The following is a 20,819-nucleotide window of genomic DNA, read 5'->3' on the forward strand; positions in this document are numbered from 1 at the left end:
TATTTGCTTATTTGCATACATGTTTTTCAACATCTAGCAGTGCCAACTGTATTTGCCAAATAAGCATCAGCCATAAATTCATGCTTTGGCACATTTCATATAATAACTCTTCTAAATTGCTCCATGGTGAAGCATCATGAGATTAGCATTTGCTTCATGAGAGAGATTTGTTGTTGTTTTTAACTGTAATGATGTGCTGTTTAAGTGGAACAGGTGCTGGGCTCTAGCTGTTTGTATTGAAAACTGCCAAATCATGCTCTTTTGTTGGTTGGGTTGTTTAAGTAATTTAGGAACGAGACTGTGGCCCCTGGCATGCCAAGAGTGAGTTCAAGGTTCCATATCACTGCTGCAAATCCCTATTTTCATTCAAAGAGGCAGGTGTGTGTGATGAGCTTCACTTTCTCATTGCTGTTCTCTCTGTAATTCCTATTCCTCACCACCACCACAGTCCTTTCATTACTAGAGCTCTTTGGAAAGTCTAGGCTCCTTCACTGCTGGTTTGTTTTCCTTGTAGAACTAGAAATTCTAGGAACTTTCAGGGCAGGAATAGATCATATTTATTTGATGAATATTTTGATTGCCTTTTAAATGGTAGGCATGGTAGGCCCTGAGTGTAATGTAAGAATGATGTTCCTTCTTGCAAGCAGTGTACAGGTGAGGAGGAGAAGATAGTTGATAACTGATAATTAACAATGTGATGTGATCTATGACACAGGTGTAAGTAGATTCCTATGGGTGGAAGCACCACCCGTCTGAGAATTGGGGTGGGGTAGGTGGGAGTAGTTGACTCAGACTTGGAGTAGTTGGGGAGGGGGAGTCGACTCAGGTAGGTGGGGTAGTTGACTCAGACTTGGGGTCTTGGGGAAGGGGAGTCCTGAAATGCATCCTCGTGGGTTACCTGAGCTAATCTTCAAGAGTAGGACTTAACTAGGTGCAGAAAAAGGCAAAGGACATTTTATTTTATTTTTATTTATTTATTTTTGATAAAAGACCAGTTTATTTTGCTCCTTAACCCATCTGGCCTCCCCCTTCCCTTAACCCTGTCACCTCGATATATGGGAAAGAACATTTTAGACTAGCTCTGTCCTATAAAAATGTAATGTGAGCCAAAAATATGCCATATATATGTTTGAATTTTCTAGTAGTTGCATTTAAAAAAGTGAAATTCATTTTAATATATTATTTAACCTGATATAGCTAAAATATTTCACCATGTAATCAATATTTTGCAAATATTGAAATATTTAATATTCTTCTTTTCATACTAAGTCTTCAGAGTCTGGTATGTATTTTAAATTTAAAAGCACATCTCAATTTAGACTAGTCAAATTCAAGTAATCAGTAGCCACAGGGGACAGCACAGTTTTCAAACAGGGGCCAGTGAAGTGCTAAGAAGCCAAATCATTGAATGCCTTATCAGCCAAGTTAAGGAGCTTTAACTTTATCCTGAAGGCTGTGAGGATTTAGTGGGGAAAATTGCTGTGATGGAATCAGGTTTGTGTTTTAGACCTACCATGTTGACAGTGAAGTGAATGCTGGATTAGAGAAGGGCAAAACTGGAAGCAAGATCAGTTAAGAAGTAGTTCTTGGTGAGAAAGGATGAGGGATAAAAAGGGGTGGGGTGGATGTATAAGAGATTGAGGAAGTATTATTATCAACAGTACAGGGTAAATAATCAGATTATGGAGTTGAGCAAGGTTGAAGATTTAGGTTGTGAGCTACTGTATGGGGCAGGCAACTGAAGAGAAGCCATCCATCTGTGCCAGACAGACCAAAGATGAAAAAAGGAAACTGAGAGATTTGTCTCAGAAGCTGAGGAAGGAGAGAGTATTTCAAGGACTAGGAGTGGTCAACACTGTACCTGCCATGGAAAGGCCAAAGAAGATAAGGACTGATTAAGATGTCATTTGTAACTTGAGCTAGTGCAGGTAGCTACATTGTAATGCCTTTAGGGAGTTAATAGTGAATGACAGAAGCTTAGCTAATTCAGAGCTAATACAGTGTTTTCAAAAAAGAACTGAAAAAAAAAAAGAGTATAGGTGGAGGGAGATGCAAGGGATTTAGAGAAGTTTACTCCCTCCCCCTTTTAAATTAAGAGGATTTGGGGCACATTTATATGGGCTTGAAAAGAACCAAAGCTGGGGAGAGATGGGCAGGGAAAGAGGGGGAGAAAGGTGATTGATGAAGCCAAAGATTTGGGAAAAGTTTTCAATTAGCAATAATCGCGCCTTGGATAGAGATTTGGAAGCAGTAGGAGGGGATGGGATCCAAGGCATAGGTAGAGAAATTAACCTTGGGTAGGAGGTGATTTTCCATTCCAGTGAACAGAAAGGAAGGAGGTAAAGTTGGAGATAAAGTTTATAACTGACAGGGGCAGGAAGGAGAATGAGTTGATAACATGTATCATTTTTGAATACCTGCTAAGAGAGAAGGAGAATGTGATGCAATAGGAGTTCTTAAAAAGAATATGTGAGTTTATAACAACTTCCAAGGGAATGAGAGAGAGAGAGAGAGAGACATGGAGGGAGAGAGAGGCAGACACTGAAAGAGACATGACTAGGAAAATGAAGGATTGTTAAGCAGCATTGAAGGCCCATTTGAGATTGTACACCTTGGATTTGTAGGGGTACCAATTTGCATGGTTGTTTGATTTTTTTTACCTCCAGTGTGATCACTCTGTGTATAGCTAAAGAAACTATTTAATACTCCCAGGAGCTCATAAGGTAGGTACTGTTAATCTCCTTGATTATAAGATGAACAGCTGGGTTGCAAAAACTGGTAGTTCAGTTCCAGAACCCAGGCTGTTACCCAGTGCTTTGCAGATGCCTGCTTGGTAGAGATTCCTGAAGGATAAGGAAATTATTGATATTGAGGATTGTGAGTGAATCAAAGAACTGTGGAGTCCAGGCTGGATCACAAACAGGAAGCCTGGAAAGGGTGATTCAGTTAGGAGAAAACAAAGGGCATGAAGGGCTAGATAGATGTTACTGTGAAGCTGAAGAGCTAGTGAGGAGGAAGCAATGATATTAGTTTTTATTTATGGAGTACCTACTATATGCTAGACACTTTACCACCTTATTTCTAACACTAACTCTACAATGTAAGTGTTATTAACTTTATAGTCTTCCCTTTGTCATTCTCCATCAGATGAAGAAACAGGATTAGAGAGGTTAAATAATCTGTCCAGAGACATACACTATCAAGTGATGAAACCATTATCCAAAGTCTATTCTTTTTTCTCCAAATCATATTCTTCTTCTTTTCCTAAAAGAGTTTTTGTTTTTAAGTAAGCTCGAACTCACAACCCCAAGATCAAGAGTCACATGCTCCATCAACTGAGCCAAACAGGAACCCCCAAATCATATTCTTCTTAAGGAGATAAGACAGAAAATGCAGTAGTGATGAAAAGTGGTTGAAAGACACTGGGATATTTAATTTAGGATTTCAGAGGTGTGTCATTCATTTAACAAATGTTTGTTGAGCATTTAGTACACGTGCCAGGCATTATTCTAGGTGCACAGGTTACAATAGCGAACCAAAAACAAAAATCCTTGCCCTTATAAATCTTGCATTCTAGAGAGGATGAGACAGACATTAAACAAAATAAGTGAGAGTTATTGTTATATTAGAAGGTAATAAGTGCTGTAGAGAAAAATCAAGCAAGTAAGCAAGCAAGAGGGACAGGAATGTCACAGAGGCTGTGCACTTTTAAAGAGGATGTCTGGGAAGTACTTGGTGAGAAGTGAGCAAAGACTTGAAAGAAGTAAGGGGCATACTAGATAGAAGAAACATTTTGCATTGGCCCTGAAGTAGAGACATGCTTGGCCAGTGTACCTATACTGGACTGAATAGAAGAGAAGGTGGTAAGGTCAGAGAGATAGCTGGGTCCAGATCTCATAGAACCTGTAGGTCATTATAAGCACTTGGATGTTTACTTTGTGCAATGGAAACTATTACAGGGTTTTGAGCAAAGGAGTGACATGATCGGATTTATGCTTTAAAAACTTCACTCTGACTTCACTTCTAACTTCACTTTAAAAACACGGGTCACTGTGTTGAAAGTAGCCTAAGCAGGTACAGGGTAAAATCAAGAAGACCTGTTGGGAGGCTCTCCTAAAAAATCCAGTTGAGAGATAGTTTTGGACCAGGGAATTGAGAAGTGATTGGATCTGTTAGATTTACAGAAGAGTTGCCCAGATAGTACATAGAGTTTCCTTATACCATGTTACTTAATCTTCCCATTATTGACATTTGTACTAGATAATCCTTTGTTGTGGGGGTTGCCCTGTACAGTAGGATGTTATGCAGCATCCCTGTCCTTTATCCACTAGATGCCAGTACCCTCTCCCCAGTTCTAACAGTCAAAAATGTTTCCAGACATTGCCCAATGGCGCTTATGGGACAAAATTGCTCCTATTAAGAACCACTACTGTATACCCTTCACTGTGTTCCCCTAATGTTAACATCTTATATAACCATGGTACATTTATCAAGCTAAGAAATTAACACTCATACAATACTTCAAACCCCTGATTTTATTTGTATTTTACCAGTTTTTCCACTAATATCCTGTTTCCATTCCATTATTTAAACCAGGATATCACATTGCTTTTAGTTCTTGAGTCTCCTTTATCTCTTCTAATGTGTGACAGTTTCTTGGTCTTTTCTTTTATGACTTGATACTTTTAAAGAGTCTAGTTAGGTATTTTGTAGAATGTCCCTCAGTTTGGGTTTGTCTGATGTTTTCTTGTTAGAGTGAGGTTATGGATATTAGGGGGAGGAATACCATGGCAGTGAAGTGCCCTTCTTATCATGTCATATAGGAGGTACATGAAACCAACATGACTTACCACAGGTGATCACTTTGTTAAGGTGTTTTCTGGCAAGTTTCTCCACTGGAAAGTTATTTTTCCCTTTCCATACTCTGTTCATTAGAAGCAGGTTGCTAAGTCCAGCCCACACTCAAGCGGGGGAAGAATTAAACACCTACTTCCTGGAGGAGGAGAATCAAAGAATTTGTGATATATATTAAAACCACTACAGTAATTGGCAAATATTTGAGGGGGGAATACTTTGAGGCTTTGCCAGTATCCTGTTTCTGCTCACTAATTTTAGCGTTCGTCAGTAGATCATGCTTGCAGTAATTATTGCTGTTGTGTTCTAAAAGTACTTCTTTATTTTCCTAATTTTTTCTTTATTTATTAATTGGAATTCTTTTGTAAGGAAGACTTGTCCTTTCTCCTCTGTTTTTCTGTCTACCTACGTAGTCATTTATATCAATTCCAGTTCACGGATATTTATTTTATTCTTAAGGTTATAATTCAGTGCTAGCATTATTTATTTTATTGACCAAATTATCCAGCTTTTGCCATTGGGATCTCTCTTTTTCTTAAAGATTTTATTTATTTATTTGACAGAGAGAGACACACAGTGAAAGAGGGAACACAAGCGGGGGGAGTGGGAGAGGGAGAAGCAGGCTTTGCACTGAGCAGGGAGCCCGACGCGGGGCTCCATCCCAGGACCCTGGGATCATGACCTGAGCCGAAGGCAGACGCTTAACGATTGAGCCACCCAGGCGCCCCAGCTGGGATCTCTTTTAGGTTTGACTCTGTGTCCTTTGCCATACTCCTACCCTTTCTTTGTGTGTATACGTGTATACTTCTCTACTCTCCGGTACTACTAGATCCTTCAGGCTCATCTTGTATTTTTCCTGCAATAGCCCTAGGCTCATTTTTTCAAGAAGCTGTGGCTCTTTTTATCAGAGAATGGTATTTTGAGGCCAAGATCTGGATGTTAGGTGTGCTTGTTGCTACTGGAGTGTCACTGCTTCTAGGCACACTCAGTGGACAGAGCTAGGAAATATATGTATGTATACTAATCTATGTATCCACACATATCTGCATTTATTTCTGTATATAAAAGTAGGCCTGCATTTACGCTTATGTGACTCCAGTTGGATATGTTTTGATCCAATTATCTTTGCTGATGGATTGGATATAGAATGTGAAGAGAGTGGCCAAGGATGACTCCAAGGTTTTTGGCTTGAGAACCGGAAGGGTGGAGATGTCATTAACAGAGATGTGAAGACTGTGGGCAGAGCAGGTTTCTGGGAAGAGTTCAGGAATTCTTTTCCAGACTGGCTAAGTTTTTGAGATGTCTGATAGCTATGTTAATAGGGATATCAAGTCAGCAGCTGAACAAATGAATCTGGTTCAGAGGAGAGTTCAGAGGAGAATGGTCTAAATTGGATACATTTGAGTTGTCGGTATAGATGAGATTAATGCCTGAGGAGTGAATGGTGATAGAGAAGAAGTTCAGGGACTGACCCCTGGAGCATACCAGTCAGAGAGATGAAGAGGAGCAGTTCTGCAAAATGTTAAGGATTGGGGTATAGTTATAGGGTGGATTCCATGTCCATCATTAATAAACACTTGTATTTTCAAGGCACTGAGCTGTTTTGGGGGTCAACCTTGCTTCCTTCCTCCATAAATTTACAATCTAGGATGGGAGAAATTCCAGACTTTAAGAGAGTATCAGTGGAAGGCAAATATCGAATAATATAGATACGACATCGTGGAGAAGCTTGTCAGAGGACATGGACAAAAGAGGCGAGCGGGAAGTGTGCCGGCTACAGGGAAACAGCGCAAGCATGTGTCAGTCAGGAAACTTGCCAGGGCTTCATGCACACAACTAGTAATTATCCACAAGCAGAAGCTCCTCCATATGTTGACCTTGGTTTCTTAGGTTGCTTCTGCTCTTGGTCCCCTGCCATTATAAGGCTTTGGGTTGGTAATTGTACCTATGGTCGTTGGCTATCAATTAAGCCACTCAGTGAACTGGTTAGGAGGGTTTCTGCTGCACTTTACCTTTTAACTTTTGCCCTTTGCCACCTTTTCATAATCAGTGGGATTCAACTCAGAACTGCTTAAGATAAAATGTTTCCATGTAAAATCAAGCAGCAGTGACCTTACCTTCTGTGAACATGCTTATTTTTTGACTGCTTCTTAGATGGTCTTCAACATTCCCATTTATCATTTGGTTATTAAGGTCGTGCCCAAAATACATTTAAAGAACTTTAAAAGTAATTTTAAACTTGCAACCTAGTAAACCGAGGTTTTAGTAAAATATTTTAATTTCATCTTCTTTGCACTAAAAATGAATAGGCTTTCATTGCCTGCTGATAAGAGGTAGTATAGAGTGGGACAGATTAATAGTACCTATCAAGTAATTATTTCTCAGTCACTCTTAAGGAATTGTAAGAAAAATAAAGGATTTATCTATTTTATAGGATAGGGGGCAGAGAATTTCAGGATTCCATTCTCAGTTATTCCACCAAATTGGTTGGCAAAGCTGTTATCCACTCTGTATACGGGTGTGTTGTATTTATTAGTTGTGAGAAACTTGAGCATATGCTGAGTGGAAAGAGACTCTGTCACTATGTCTTATTAGCATGGTCCCTAGCACATAACAGATACTCAAACGATTGTTGGGAAAAGGAAGTACATAAGATGCTTGAAGACATGAAGATATAAAGTAAGACATGAAGAGTTACTTAGCTTGTTCAAGAAAAGTTAGGATCCTAAAACTTTAGTTGTCTAAATCAGAATTAGCGCAAAGTAAAATAAATCTGTATGGTAACATCCTCATTTTAGACTAAGCCAGACAAATAATACTACTCTCTAAAAACATGATCACTGTTTTTCAGGTAGCCCATAATCCTACCTTCCGGTAGTAGAGTTCTTCTAGTTCAGGAGTCAAATTGCTTGAATTTGAATCCTGCTCAACTACATTCTAGATGTTTGACATTGTTTGTTTCTTGACTATTTTTCAGTTTCCTCATTTATAAAATGAATATTTCTCCCTATTTTATGAGGTTGTCATGTGAAGTAATAGATAGCAAGCACATAGATGTTTTGGTGTGCAATAAGTGTTCAGTTAATTTTAACTATTACTCTAAAATTGCTGAGAGGCTGGTATCTTAAAAGTTTTTCATTTTCTAGAAAATCATGTATGCTGAGTAATAAAGGGGAAAAAACCCTATGTGAAAAAGGGAAAAAGGCTGATGGGAAGTATACTAATATATTCATAGTGATGTGTCAGAACTCTGAATAATAAGTTTTCTACTTTTTGCTATCTCTGTATTTTTCCTTTTAATTTGTTTACCAGATTTTTGTTAAGTATTTAACTATAAGCCAGAAATGGGCTTTCAAGAGTGTATTACTTTTTGAGAGTCAGCATTGCATTATGGTTAAGAGCATGGATTCTAGACCTAGACTGCCTGGGATTGAATGTCATCTCTGCCACTTATTAGCTGTGTGATCTTGGGAAAGTTACTTTATTTCTCTATGCCTCAGTGTTCTCATCTGTAAAATGGGGATAATGATAGTACCTAAGTCAGAGGGTTTTTAATGAGCTAATATTTACAAAGTGCTTAAATAATGCTTGGGGCATAGGAAGTATCATGTATTTGCTGATAAAATAAAGGATGGTAGAAATACTACATTTAAAAATTAATGAAAGATTTTAGCTTTCCAGTGTATTTATGGGCTAATCCACAGGTTTTCCTCTAATTCTCCTATCTCACCTTCCCGAGCTTCTTTGGTTACTTTGATGGTGGAGAAGCAGGAAAACGATTTTTCTCATAAATTCTTTGTATCACAGGAGCATTTTTCATTGTTTAAAGTTAGGATCTAACCCCCTCACCCTCCCATAATTTTCCGAGTAGGTTCAGTTACTTTTGTTACTACAAGGGAAGATGCCATGGTACACCTCTTAAATATTTTGGAATAGTGAGTTGAATATTTCAAAGGCTGAGAAACTTCTTCTTCCCAGGTGTGCAACAGTTTTTATAGATTTTATTTGGGTATGAAGTAGGAGTAATTGTGGGAGTTAGTGTGAAAGAAGATTTAAGGCATTGGAGAAGCAAGAAAAAAGTATTTTCCCAAAGCCAGTTCTCTCCTTGACTTGAAAATTCTTTTAGCAGCAATATCCCCAGACTGTTTTTCAGCATTTGCCTATTAAGGACTGGCTATATTCACAATGTTAAACCTTACAACTGAATATTTCAGGTAGACTGACAGATCTTAATTCAGCTGTTTGTCCTGAAGTTAAAAGAGGTTGTTGGTTTCTAAATTCAGCGAGGAAGTTATAATATAAAAGTGATGAGAGGTCGGGGTGCCTGGGTGACTCAGTCGTTAAGCGTCTGCCTTCAGCTCAGGTCATGATCCCAGGATCCTGGGATGGAGCCCTGCATCGGGCTCCCTGCTCTGTGGGGAGCCTGCTTCTCCCTCTCCCACTCCCCCTGCTTGTGTTCCCTCTCTTGCTGTCTCTCTCTCTGTCAAATAAATAAATAAAAAAATCTAAAAAAAAAAAAAAAGTGATGAGAGGTCCAGAAGAGAATCCTGTGGTTTATAACCTTTTTTCTTCTATACAGTGTAAGAACAAGTTTACTCTGTTTCTTTTTTAAGAGTTAATTATTTGTCAGAGAGAGAGAAAGAGAGAAGAGCATGCGTGCACACAAGCAGGGGGAGCGGCAGGCAGAGGGAGAAGCAGGCTCCTCACTGAGAGGACCCTGGGATCATGACCTGAGCCAAAGGCAGAGGCTTAACTCACTGAGGATTACCCAGGCATCTCTGCTTTGTTTCTTGACCTAATTTTTTTTTAACATTTTATTTATTCATCTGAGACACAGAGATACAGAGAGAGAGAAGAGGAGAGAGCCTGAGCAGGGAGAGAGGCAGAGGGAGAAGGAGAAGCAGGCTCCTCGCTGAGCCAGGAGCCCAATGTGGGGCTCGATCCCACGATCCTGGGATCATGACCTGAGCCGAAGGCAGACGTTTAACCATCTGAGCCACCCAGGCGCCCCTTCTGCTTTGTTTCTTAATATACTCCTTTCTATACAAATGTAACTTGTGGTATGATAGCATCAGTAAAATACAAATTACACTATCAGTAGCATAGAAGTAAGTTATAAATACAGTAGTTTCTAATTTAGGAAGCCGAACTTTAATTTTTTTTAGATTTTTTTTTAATTTATTTGTAAGACACAGAGAGAGACAGAAAGAGAGAGAGAGAGAGAGAGAGAGGCAGGCTCCCCATGGAGCAGGGAGCCCCATGCGGGACTCGATCCCAGGACCCCGGGATCATGACCTGAGCCGAAGGCAGACGCTTAACTGACTGAGCCACCCAGGTGCCCGGGAGCTGAACTTTTATTAACTTAGATTTTACTTCACATGAATATTTTTATTAAACATATGCAAATAAAATTTGAATCCTATTATAAACGCAACTTGTAGTTCTGTTGTCAGTTTTATATTCCAAAAGTCTAACAAAAAATCTTGTCAATGAGAGAATTGTGGGTTTTTTTTTTATTATCTTCAGGTGTTCCCCCCTTTTTTAAATTAATATGTTATGTTAATCACCATACATTACATCATTAGTTTTTGATGTAGTGTTCCATGGTTTATTATTTGCATATAACACCCAGTACTCCACGCAGAACATGCCCTCTTTAATACGCATCACCAGGCTAACCCATCCTCCCCCCCCCTCCCCTCTAGAACCCTCAGTTTGTGTTTCAGAGTCCATCGTCTCTCATGGTTCATCTCCCCCTTCGATTTCCCCCCCTTCATTCTTCCCCTCCTGCTAGCTACTTCTTTTTTTTTTTTTAACATAAAATGTATTATTTGTTTCAGAGGTGCAGATCTGTGATTTCAACAGTCTTGCACAATTCACAGCGCTCACCATAGCACACACCCTCCCCAATGTCTATCACCCAGCCACCGCATGCCTCCCACCCCTCACCATTCCAGCAACCCTCAGTTTGTTTCCTGAGATTAAGAATTTCTCATATCAGTGAGGTCATATGGTACCTGTCTTTCTCTGACTGACTTATTTCACTCAGTATAACACTCTCCAGTTCTATCCACGTCGTTGCAAATGGCAGGATTTCATTCTTTTGATGGCTGCATAATATTCCATTGTGTATATATACCACATCTTCTTTATCCATTCATCTGTCGATGGACATCTTGGCTCTTTCCACAGTTTGGCTATTGTGGACATTGCTGCTGTAAACATCAGGGTGCACATACCCCTTCGGATCCCTACATTTGTATCTTTGGGGTAAATATCCAGTAGTGCAATTGCTGGGTCATACGGTAGCTTTATTTTCAACTTTTTGAGGAACTCCCATATTGTTTTTCAGAGTGGCTTCACCAGCCCGCATTCCCACCAACGGTGTAGGAGGGTTCCCCTTTCTCCGCATCCCCGTAAAAGGCAAATATAGGGCTTTGTAGCTGCATGAAAACTGTCTTATCAGAAAATCTGCTATCCTACCATCCAGAGATAACTGGTACCGATAGTTTGGTGCCTTTCCCCCCATTTTTCTGCATGTATATATATGTGCCTTCCCCCCCATTTTTTGGTGTATATATATATATATATATATATATATATATATATATGTTTCAGAATGCCTCATCGACATCATACTGTGTTACAGTCAGTATAGTAAGCTGGTGAGAGACACATAGGAGCTGAGACCGGCCGAGGAGACAGATTCATGCTCACTTATAGGAGATACTTTGCTTTTAGAGGAATTGATATTTTTTTTCTTTTTCATATTGTTGAACTAAATTTGAATAACTTTTTTTTTTAAGATTTTATTTATTTGACACAGAGAGACATAGCGAGAGAGGGAACACAAGCAGGGGGAGTGGGAGAGGGAGAAGCAGGCTTCCCGCAGAGCAGGGAGCCCGATGCGGGGCTTGATCCCAGTACACTGGGATCATGACCTGAACTGAAGGCAGACATTTAACGACTGAGCCACCCAGGCGCCCCTAAATTTGAATAACTTAATGCATGTTTGAAGCAGCTCCACTTTTTAATAATGTCCTATCCTGATTTTTTTCTTATAGATTATGGACATTTTCCTCTGTTATTAAAAAATCTTACCTCTTCACCACCCCATGCTCACTTCCTGATAAAGGACTGACAATAAGATAGGCCCTTGATAGTCTCAAAGAATATATCTCAAATCTCTTAGGCATATCTATTAAGGACTGGTGCTGTTTGATAGAAATAATGCATGTCACAAATGCAATTTCAGATTTTCTAGTAGCCACGTTTTGAAGATTACAAAGAAACAGGTAAAATTAAATTTAATGATACATTTTATTTAGTATAACTAAAATATCATCGTAACATACACTCAATATAATAAATTATTGAGATGTTTTGCAATTTTTTTTCTTGCCAAGTCTTCAAAATCTGATGTATGTTTTCTACTTACAGCACATCTCAATTCAGACTAGTCACATTTCGAGCGCTCAGGAGTCACAGGTGACTAGTATTAGCACAGTCCTGGAGCATATAATTTCTCCCATAAAATACAACAAAATAGCACTTTTCAGGTACTTTGGAGTAGGTTAGTATGAGAAGAATACTACAAAGCCAAGTTGCACTGGGGATGCTGAGCACTCATTTTGGTGTCTTATGGAATTTTAAAACTTTGCCTCAATACAACTTATTCCTGTATTTATGGACCTTCATGTCACAGAATAATGTTAAATTTGTAGTCACATAAAGGTTTACTGTGCGTACTTACCTGTAGCTATTCTCAGAATAGTCAATAAGATCAATTCCATATTCCAAGGATTTTGGATAACTTAAGAGTTTACAAGTACACTTCATGGTTTAAGACCTGAGGACAAATGTATCCTTCCTTGTAGAGGGTGCTTTTATGAAGTGAGTAACAAACACGTATGCACATGTACATACATATACATATGCATATACAAAGTATGTATATTACATACACACATGCACACACATTTGTCATAATCCTCGTCATTCCTCTGAAGAAACAGTAGCAATTAAAATCAATCTTTTCTTTTTAAAATGAATCTGTGGCATGATTAGAAAGACGTGGCATGATCAGGAAGATCCCTAAGGTTAGTGAATATGTAATATATAACAGAAGAGTAAAGAACAAGTTTTGCTTTTAATTTAGCTTGTGATCATGTGAAAAATTCCTCAATATCTCTAAGCTTTATTTTGTTCTATAGGATGGAGATAATCCTGCCTTTTTCTTAAAATGATTTTGATTATCAAATGAATGGAGACTAAAGGGACATGTCTTATTCATCTTTATGTCCCCAGGACTTAGTACAGGGTTTGACACACTGGCACCCAATAAATACTGTATTCAAAGTCTGAACATATGTAAAAGAACTTTCTAACCTGAGGGTGCTGCAAGTGGAAGCTATTATGTTTCCTTGGTTTGTACTATTTCTTCTTATTTAATTTCTTGACTGGAATATGAGAAGTGTAATAATATTTCCTCACATACTCAATAAATAGGATTGCGTGTTGTGGTTGTATTTTTACTAACCATTATTATTTTATTTGGCAGATCTTGTCTATAAGTATATCTCTAAACTACGTTATAATTATCTTGTTTTAAAAGATGTCTAGCACTTAAATATCTTGATCCGTTTAGCATAAACAGTTAATTTTTTTGTTGTTACTATGAGATAGGACTGTTTTCTCTGTAATCCATCTTTATCAGCTTAAAAATCAGCCTGAGACACTAATGCATGCTTATTGGATGCCAAAATTGTTGAGGCAAAGTAGCGATATTTTAATTACCACACTGTGGTCTGGTAATCAGAAAATGTCCCCAGTAAGAATGGCTTTCTTATTTATATAATGGTAGGAGAAACTCCATCTTTTTCCTCCAGAAGGGATCTAGCACTTCATAAATGTTTAATGTGGAAGTAAAACAAAATTATAATGCAAGAGCCAATAATGTGCACCCAGAACAGCATTTCAAAGTGATCCCCATGAAAACATCAGCTTTTTCTAGCACCAGCTATGAGTTTCTGTAACTGCCCACTCACTGAGTCATCTGTAGCAATTGAAAATTTGGATATTTCCCATTTTTTAGGGTATATTTTTTGATAAAGTGGCTGCCTTTTATCTCTTATGAATGAAGTAAGCAGCCTCATGTAAAATAGCCTGTGCAGTGTGACAGTATGCCTCATTGTTTCCTGGGAATGAGGAACTTTAGGAAGCAGTTGAATATTGTCTGTGTCCTAGGACACCATTAACTAAATAATACTCTCCAGAAGTGGTTATATTATATTCCCCTACTTCTACCTTCCCCCAACACTTTTGGGTATCTTTGGATATTTAGTGACAGAAGGATAGTCAAATCAAACTCGATTTCCCCCCTTTTTTTACCCATGACAGTAAATGTTAAAATTGTTGAAATCAAGAAATATATAGTACAAGGGTGCCTGGCTGGTTCAGTTGGAGGAACGTGTGGCTCTTGATCTCAGGACTGTGAGTTTGAGCCCTACGTTGGGTGTAGAGATTACTTAAATAAACTTATAAAAAAGAAACAGTACATATTAATGAAAGAGATCTATGCAGTGACAGTGCAGACCATTTGGCCAAATGAAAACTGAGTGATCTATTGATTGAATGAAATGATGGGCCTCAATTAAAGGCAGAGAAGAGGTTAACTTGATTTCTTTTCTTCCCTTGTTTGATCTTTCTCCCTGATGTCTAGGCTAGATGTGCATTTTAAAAAAAGTGATTCTATTACAAAAAAATCCTCTGCTTATTTCTGTTCCATTCTTAATTTTACTGTTTGCTGTTGTGCTCAGACAAGGGAAAAAGGATTGAAATCTTGTCCTTTTTAATTCCGCTGTTGATGTATCTTGCATCTGCTCATTCTTAGCTTAGAAAATACTAATGATAATTGGTTAAAGAAGATGTTCATCTCATGACTACTTATAGTAATCTAATTCTGAATAATTTTTATTATTAGGCCCTTAAATATTCCAATCCCTATCAGCAAAAGCTCCCTAAGAAAGTAAAACTGGCACCTTTAATATAGACCAAATTGTTGCTCATGCATTTGACAATATGCTCTGCATTAACTTTTGGTTCTTTCTTTTTTTTTTTTAAGATTTTATTTATTTGACAGAGAGACACAGCCAGAGAGGCAACACAAGCAGGGGGAGTGGGAGAGGGAGAAGCAGGCTTCCTGCTGAGCAGGGAGCCCGATGCGGGGCTTGATCCGAGGACCCTGTGATCATGACCTGAGCTGAAGGCAGATGCTCAATGACTGAGCCACCCAGGCGCTCCAACTTTTGGTTCTTTCATGTCAGTATCTGATTGATGAAGTTCAAATGACTAATAATCTGTGGAAAATAAAAAGGTATGTTCATAGCTGATTTGGGAATTTAGTTGAGCCATGAGCTACAATTTTTGTGTTGTTTTTTTTTAAGCACAAGAAAAGGGACATGCTTTTGCTTGCATAAGTACTTTTCATACCCTTAACAATTATATTGTGACTAGTGCAGATTGCTTCTCACGTGGTATTTCAGTTTCTGGTCTTTGGGTATCATTTCAGGGAAATATTAAGAGAGCAAGAAGGCTGGGTATTTTTAAGGTTTAGTGCTACAGCTGAGCGCTCACGGCTTGAATTGCCAGCAAATTGAACTTCTGGAGGAAAGGAAACGGTGTGTATAGCAAAACTTTTCCTTAGGGAAGAAAAAAAAGTTGCTCATGTTTGTAAGATAATTATTTTGGAGATAGTAGTTTGTAATTTGAGGATATTGTGAGCTGTTAATATGTAAAACACAGTTTTAATAAATGAGTTACAGGGTATGTATGAAAGCAGGGTTTATAGTATCTAGCCTACTTCCAGTGGCTTAGAATATACATTTTGAAAGTGTAAGATCTCTTTGTTCTGACCTACTCCTTTTAGAATTTAAATTTTCTGAGTTCATGTCATTTATTGTATAAGTGGTTTTTGGGTCTAAGTGCCATGTCAGTTATTCTGACTGTTCAAACAAGATTTTTGTTTGTTTTTTGTAGTGTTTAGAATTAAGGACCATATGCTAAATATTGGATATTTATCTGGTGTTAGAGATGGTTTCTTTAAAAATGTTCCTAATTCAACAAGTTACAGATGAATAATATCTCAAGAGAAATCAAACAATATAGCAATGAATAAGAAAGAGAAACCAAATTCCTTCTGCATATCTCTCCCTCTATTTACCTCCCAGGGGTGAATAAATAGTAAATCACTGCAGTCAGCTTGATATCTTTCCAGATCTTTTATTCTGTGTGTGTGTGTGTGTGTGTGTGTGTGTGTGTGTGTGTGGTTTTATTTCATGTCTGTATTTTTTTAAACATATTCCATATGTTGATCTGCATTCTGTCTTCTACCCAATATGGAATATATCTTTTCATGTCAGTACAGATAGTTGTGTCTCATTCTTTAACTGCTACATAGTATTCCCTTGTGTAGAGTTTTCACAGTTTTAATTTATTCCATTAAAAAAAATTAAAAGCAGTGCTCTTGCACTTATATTGCACGAGCTTACCATTTTAAATCTGGAAATGGTAAAGATCATTTGGTTTCTTCAAGTTTTCTGAGTAGGCAGAACACATTAAATTTTTTGTCAAAACTGTGCAAGGAAGCAAAAATTAATTAGTTGGATTATTTCAACTTTTAAAATGCCAGGATTGTGTTGTACTGTTCTAGGCATATGATTTAATGTAGCTGAAACTGTGTTGTGGTTGCATCACTCAACTCCCACTTGCAGTTGGGAAGAACAAAAATGATTATAGTTTTTCTGCAGTGAGATAGGATGGATAAAAGCAGCTTATATTTTAGGCTACACAGGTCTTTGATGACTGTACCCAGAAAGAAAGACGATCCCTGAGGGTAGGTGCCCTGTGTTTTCCTGTTCATTGTTAGCTCCCAGGCATCTCCCATTGTGCCTAGTGTGACAAAGACATGAAGATGTAGGCCTGAAAGAATGGTACATAAAGGTCCTTTATGTGAAGCATGTGCGTCTTTGGGCCATGAGTTGAAAATAACCTTGCAGTTAAGGCTGCAGAGATTGGCCTTGAATTGCATTGGTATTACCACATCTATAACACTGAGTACTTAAATTTCTGATAATTTATCCAAAAACTTGAGTTGTTTTGCTGTCTTGTTATCTTTACTTTCTTGTATAAGTAGTGTTTCTTTCTTTTTTTTTTTCAGGTGGATTAACATTATCTAAGTTATTATCTGTGTTTCTTAGGAAACTTTGGCCAAACCATTCAAAATGAACAACTGTGTTGAGTAGTTTTTGGTGTGTCTCTCACCAGTGGTTCTTGTTTCCATATTGAGGATGCTTGCTGTTTTCACTTCAGTTAGGAAGCATTTTCTGAGTGCCTACTTTGTAATGGACCTGATGCTAGATGGCGGGGGTACAGAAATCAATGAACTGCAGTCCTGACCCTCCTGCATCTCAGGGCCCAGAGAGAATAAGAGAGTGTCAGTGCTACATGGCAAGTGCAATTATAGGGGTATATGCTGGACCATAATTTTGTGCTTTGACATTAATTTGGCCATTCTGAGATTGAGACCGTCTGTTAGCTCGGAGTTTAAAGTATCTCTAATGCTTCATCATGCTTCATTTTCTGGCATTATTACTTTTTGGAGAACCTACAGCTGAACAACTAGTTTTTAGTATGTATGTAGTGTTCTTCCCTCTCTCTTCAATTTCTTGGATGTGAGCTGCTCTGTTAGAGCAAAGGACTGTGAACCATCTCTGGCCTCAGCTTCCACTTGCTGTTGGAAAAAACCTCTTCTCCCATAGTTGTTTCTTTTATTTGTGGTTGTACCTTTATAAGTCTATGTAGACCCATATTTCCATCCCACTAGAATGTAATCTATGGTTTTAGGACTTCTTACTCACTGATGTGTTCCAGCACTTGGAATAATAGTGCCTGGCGTTATTGCAGTAAATACTGTTTAATGAATGATATGTGACAACCCTACCTAGAAGATTGAGTGAATCTTTAATGCAAAGATCTTGTTTCAGAGCAAGGGGTTGTGTTCCTATTCTTTATGTGAATTCTTTATGTGATTCCAAGTAGCTAGGAAGCAGCACTTCATAACCTTGTAACCAGTATCATTTGTTAGGGTTACTAAGAAGATTCCTACTGCAGTGCTTACCCAGGGATAAGGAGAGAGGCCTTAAATGAAGTCATCTTCTGGGCCTGTGAGGCTGGGATCAAAGGTCCCTGTGACATTAAACTAAAATCTTGGTGGAAGAGTGAACCCTCACAGTCCTAGGGAGCTTTTGGGTGTATCCTGCGGAGGCAAAAGTTCTTATCTTTTTGGTTATGACATCATGGGAAGAGTTATTGGAATTCCCTGGGGCACTTATCCACTAGGTCATGCCCCAGGAAAGCTGAGAGGCAGTTTATTGTTGTGTTTAAGAGCTGAGGATCTATAGCCAAACCTCCTTTTTGGAATCTTGATATTGCCATTTCCCTTATGTGTGATCTGCTGCAAATTACTTATTTTATATTTCAGATACCTCCTCTGTAAAAACCGGAATAAAATAGTACCTAATTCATAATGTGGTTTGAGGATCAGTATAGGCAAAGAACTTAAAACATGCCGGATACATAATACCAGTGCTCAGTAAATATTCATATTTACTTATTTGATACTGAAAAACAATTCATGCCTTTTTACTCATTTTTATTCTAGTGTGAGAAGGCACAGAGGTACAGCTGATGTTTTGGGAATTTCACATAGGTGGGGTGTGGAGGTCTGTGGAGGCTGGTAGAGGTGTGTTGAGCATTAGATGGCACATAGCATCAGCTTCTAAGGCCCTCATCCATCACCATGTGGAAAACAGGTGGAGAACCTTTGAGCTGGAGAGCTCTAATTATCTCCAAAGTAGGCCATGCTCAATTTGACAGTGTCATGATTTTTAATATTTGAAAGTTTTGGAATTGCTGCTTTGGGATATAACCCTTTCTTCTTCAACCTCTTTCCTGCTTTTTCTTATACTGTTGAGTGAATATGATACTCCACTTCCCACACAGATACCCAAATAGCTCTGACTGCCAAAATATTTGTTATCTTACTTTCAGCACATAACTTGTTGACATGTTATTGGGTACTTGAAATTTTCACTATTACCTGGGTTTGAATCCCAGTTTTGCCAAGCTTCAGGTTTTTTTGTTAAATGGGATAAAAGTGTCCACCCCATAGGATTAATAACAAAACAGTGTAGTACCGGGCATGCAGTAAGTCTCAAATATTGGTTGTAAAGTTAATATATTTGTCCTGATCAGCATGGTGGTTATTATTGTTCTGTATTTCAAATTGGCAATGAAATACAAATTTACACTAATCCTCGTTTCTGCTTGGAACTGGAAGACTAAATGAAATGTAGCAGCTCTCTGTGCTGTAACCTTCCTTTTGCAGTCAAGGTTTTACTGCCTTCAAGGGCATACAGGAGTGCTGGACCAACTTGAGAGTTGGCTGTTCTAGTTCCTTTCTGCCGAAAGGTTGTAGTCCAGATTTTCATTACACACTCCTGTTGGTGGCTTCTCCAGTAAAATTGCTGTAATTTGATTTGCATTCTGTCCTTGAATTGAAGCCAGAATTAGGAAGTACATTCAGTGCTTTTGGTAGCAAAATTCTGTAATGGCCTATGAGATAATTATGTTGATAATAACATACAAATTTTTATGTATAAGCTCCAGTTTACCACTCACCCTAGATTTGTTGCATTTCTCTCCTTTAATTTGAAAAACATCCCTGCATGATAGGCAGTATCATCTCTCTCTTTCGCAATTGAGAAAACCGAGGCTCAGAAAGTTTAAATAATTTGCTGTGCAGCTTAGGCACTGAACACAGTGAGAGATTTAATTCACTCCACAACTTTTTCTTCTCAAAATTAGAAAAATGAATCCCCAAATTCGGGTCAAAATTTTTCCTGGAGAAATTTAGAAATGATTTGGCTACATACAGAACTTAGGTAAAAGAAAGGAAATAGGTGGGAAGAAGGTATGGAGAGGTTAAATTGATAAATGTGGACCAACTACAGAAGGTAAGAAGCAGAGAATATCATTCAAGCACTTTTGGTATTGAACCAATTCATAGAAGGCAGTTGCCCTGATGGAGGATTTTTTTTTTTTTTTGTTGGTAGTGTAACATTTTAACTCGGAGATTCAAAATTAAACTTAAAAATATATCTAGAAGAGAGGGTGAAGATAGTATTAGTGGAAAGGAAAATGTAGACAAAGAAGTGTTATGTTTATTTAACAGAAAAAATGATCCAGATGAAGTGTTAAAGACCTATGAGCTAAGTGGGGGTTCAATGTAGATATGGTTCAGAGAAGGCTAATTGCAGATATTGTTTGATTCAGGTAGAGAAGATTCAGATAAGCTTTCTGGACTTGTTGCCATAGTATTAAATTATGTCTTTTTTTTTTTTAAGATTTTATTTATTTGAGAGAGAGAGAGAATGAGAGAGAGAGAGCATGAGGGGGGGAGGGTCAGAGGGAGAAGCAAGACTCCCCGCTGAGCAGGGAGCCCAATGCGGGACTCGATCCCGGGACTCCAGCATCATGACCTGAGCTGGAGGCAGTCGCTCAACCAGCTGAGCCACCCAGGTGCCCCAAATTATATCTTTCTAGAAATGAGATCCCAATGTAAAACTTTCATTTATTTGGAACTTGTTTAGTCAGGGTGCATGGAGGTAAACACTGAATACTTACTGCAACTATCTGAGGAGGTATCTGGAATACACTTCTGGGTCTGATGTGAATTTCATTAGCTGTGTAAAAAGCCTGTCATACCTGTCACTGAAGCTTTAGCTTTTACCTAAGAAGCCTGCCTTATTTAGCATTTTCACTTGTTTAAACCCGTACAAGAGGCTCAAATTTTGTATCTTCAGTTTACCTATAAACTGGCTGCATATACTTAAGACATACTAAAT

At 38.3% G+C, this 20,819-nt stretch overlaps 1 protein-coding gene across 17 annotated transcripts in view; it reads left to right on the forward strand.

Moving 5' to 3' along the window:
- PEAK1 (pseudopodium enriched atypical kinase 1) overlaps positions 1 to 20,819 on the forward strand; it is a 361,282-nt gene that overhangs the window by 2,541 nt on the left and 337,922 nt on the right. For 2 of the 17 annotated variants that reach the window (XM_073877413.1, XM_073877408.1), the window contains exon 2: positions 14,978 to 15,229. The exons of the other annotated variants lie outside the window; for them this stretch is intronic. The gene's annotated coding sequence lies outside the window, so the exon portion shown is untranslated. The remainder of the gene's footprint in view (positions 1 to 14,977; positions 15,230 to 20,819) is intronic. 17 annotated transcript variants of the gene reach the window in all.

The sequence above is a fragment of the Callorhinus ursinus genome, unplaced genomic scaffold (genome assembly GCF_003265705.2).
Source record: "Callorhinus ursinus isolate GAN/ISIS: 27379988/994484 unplaced genomic scaffold, GSC_fseal_2.0 scaffold25, whole genome shotgun sequence".
Taxonomy (NCBI): Eukaryota; Metazoa; Chordata; class Mammalia; order Carnivora; family Otariidae; genus Callorhinus; species Callorhinus ursinus.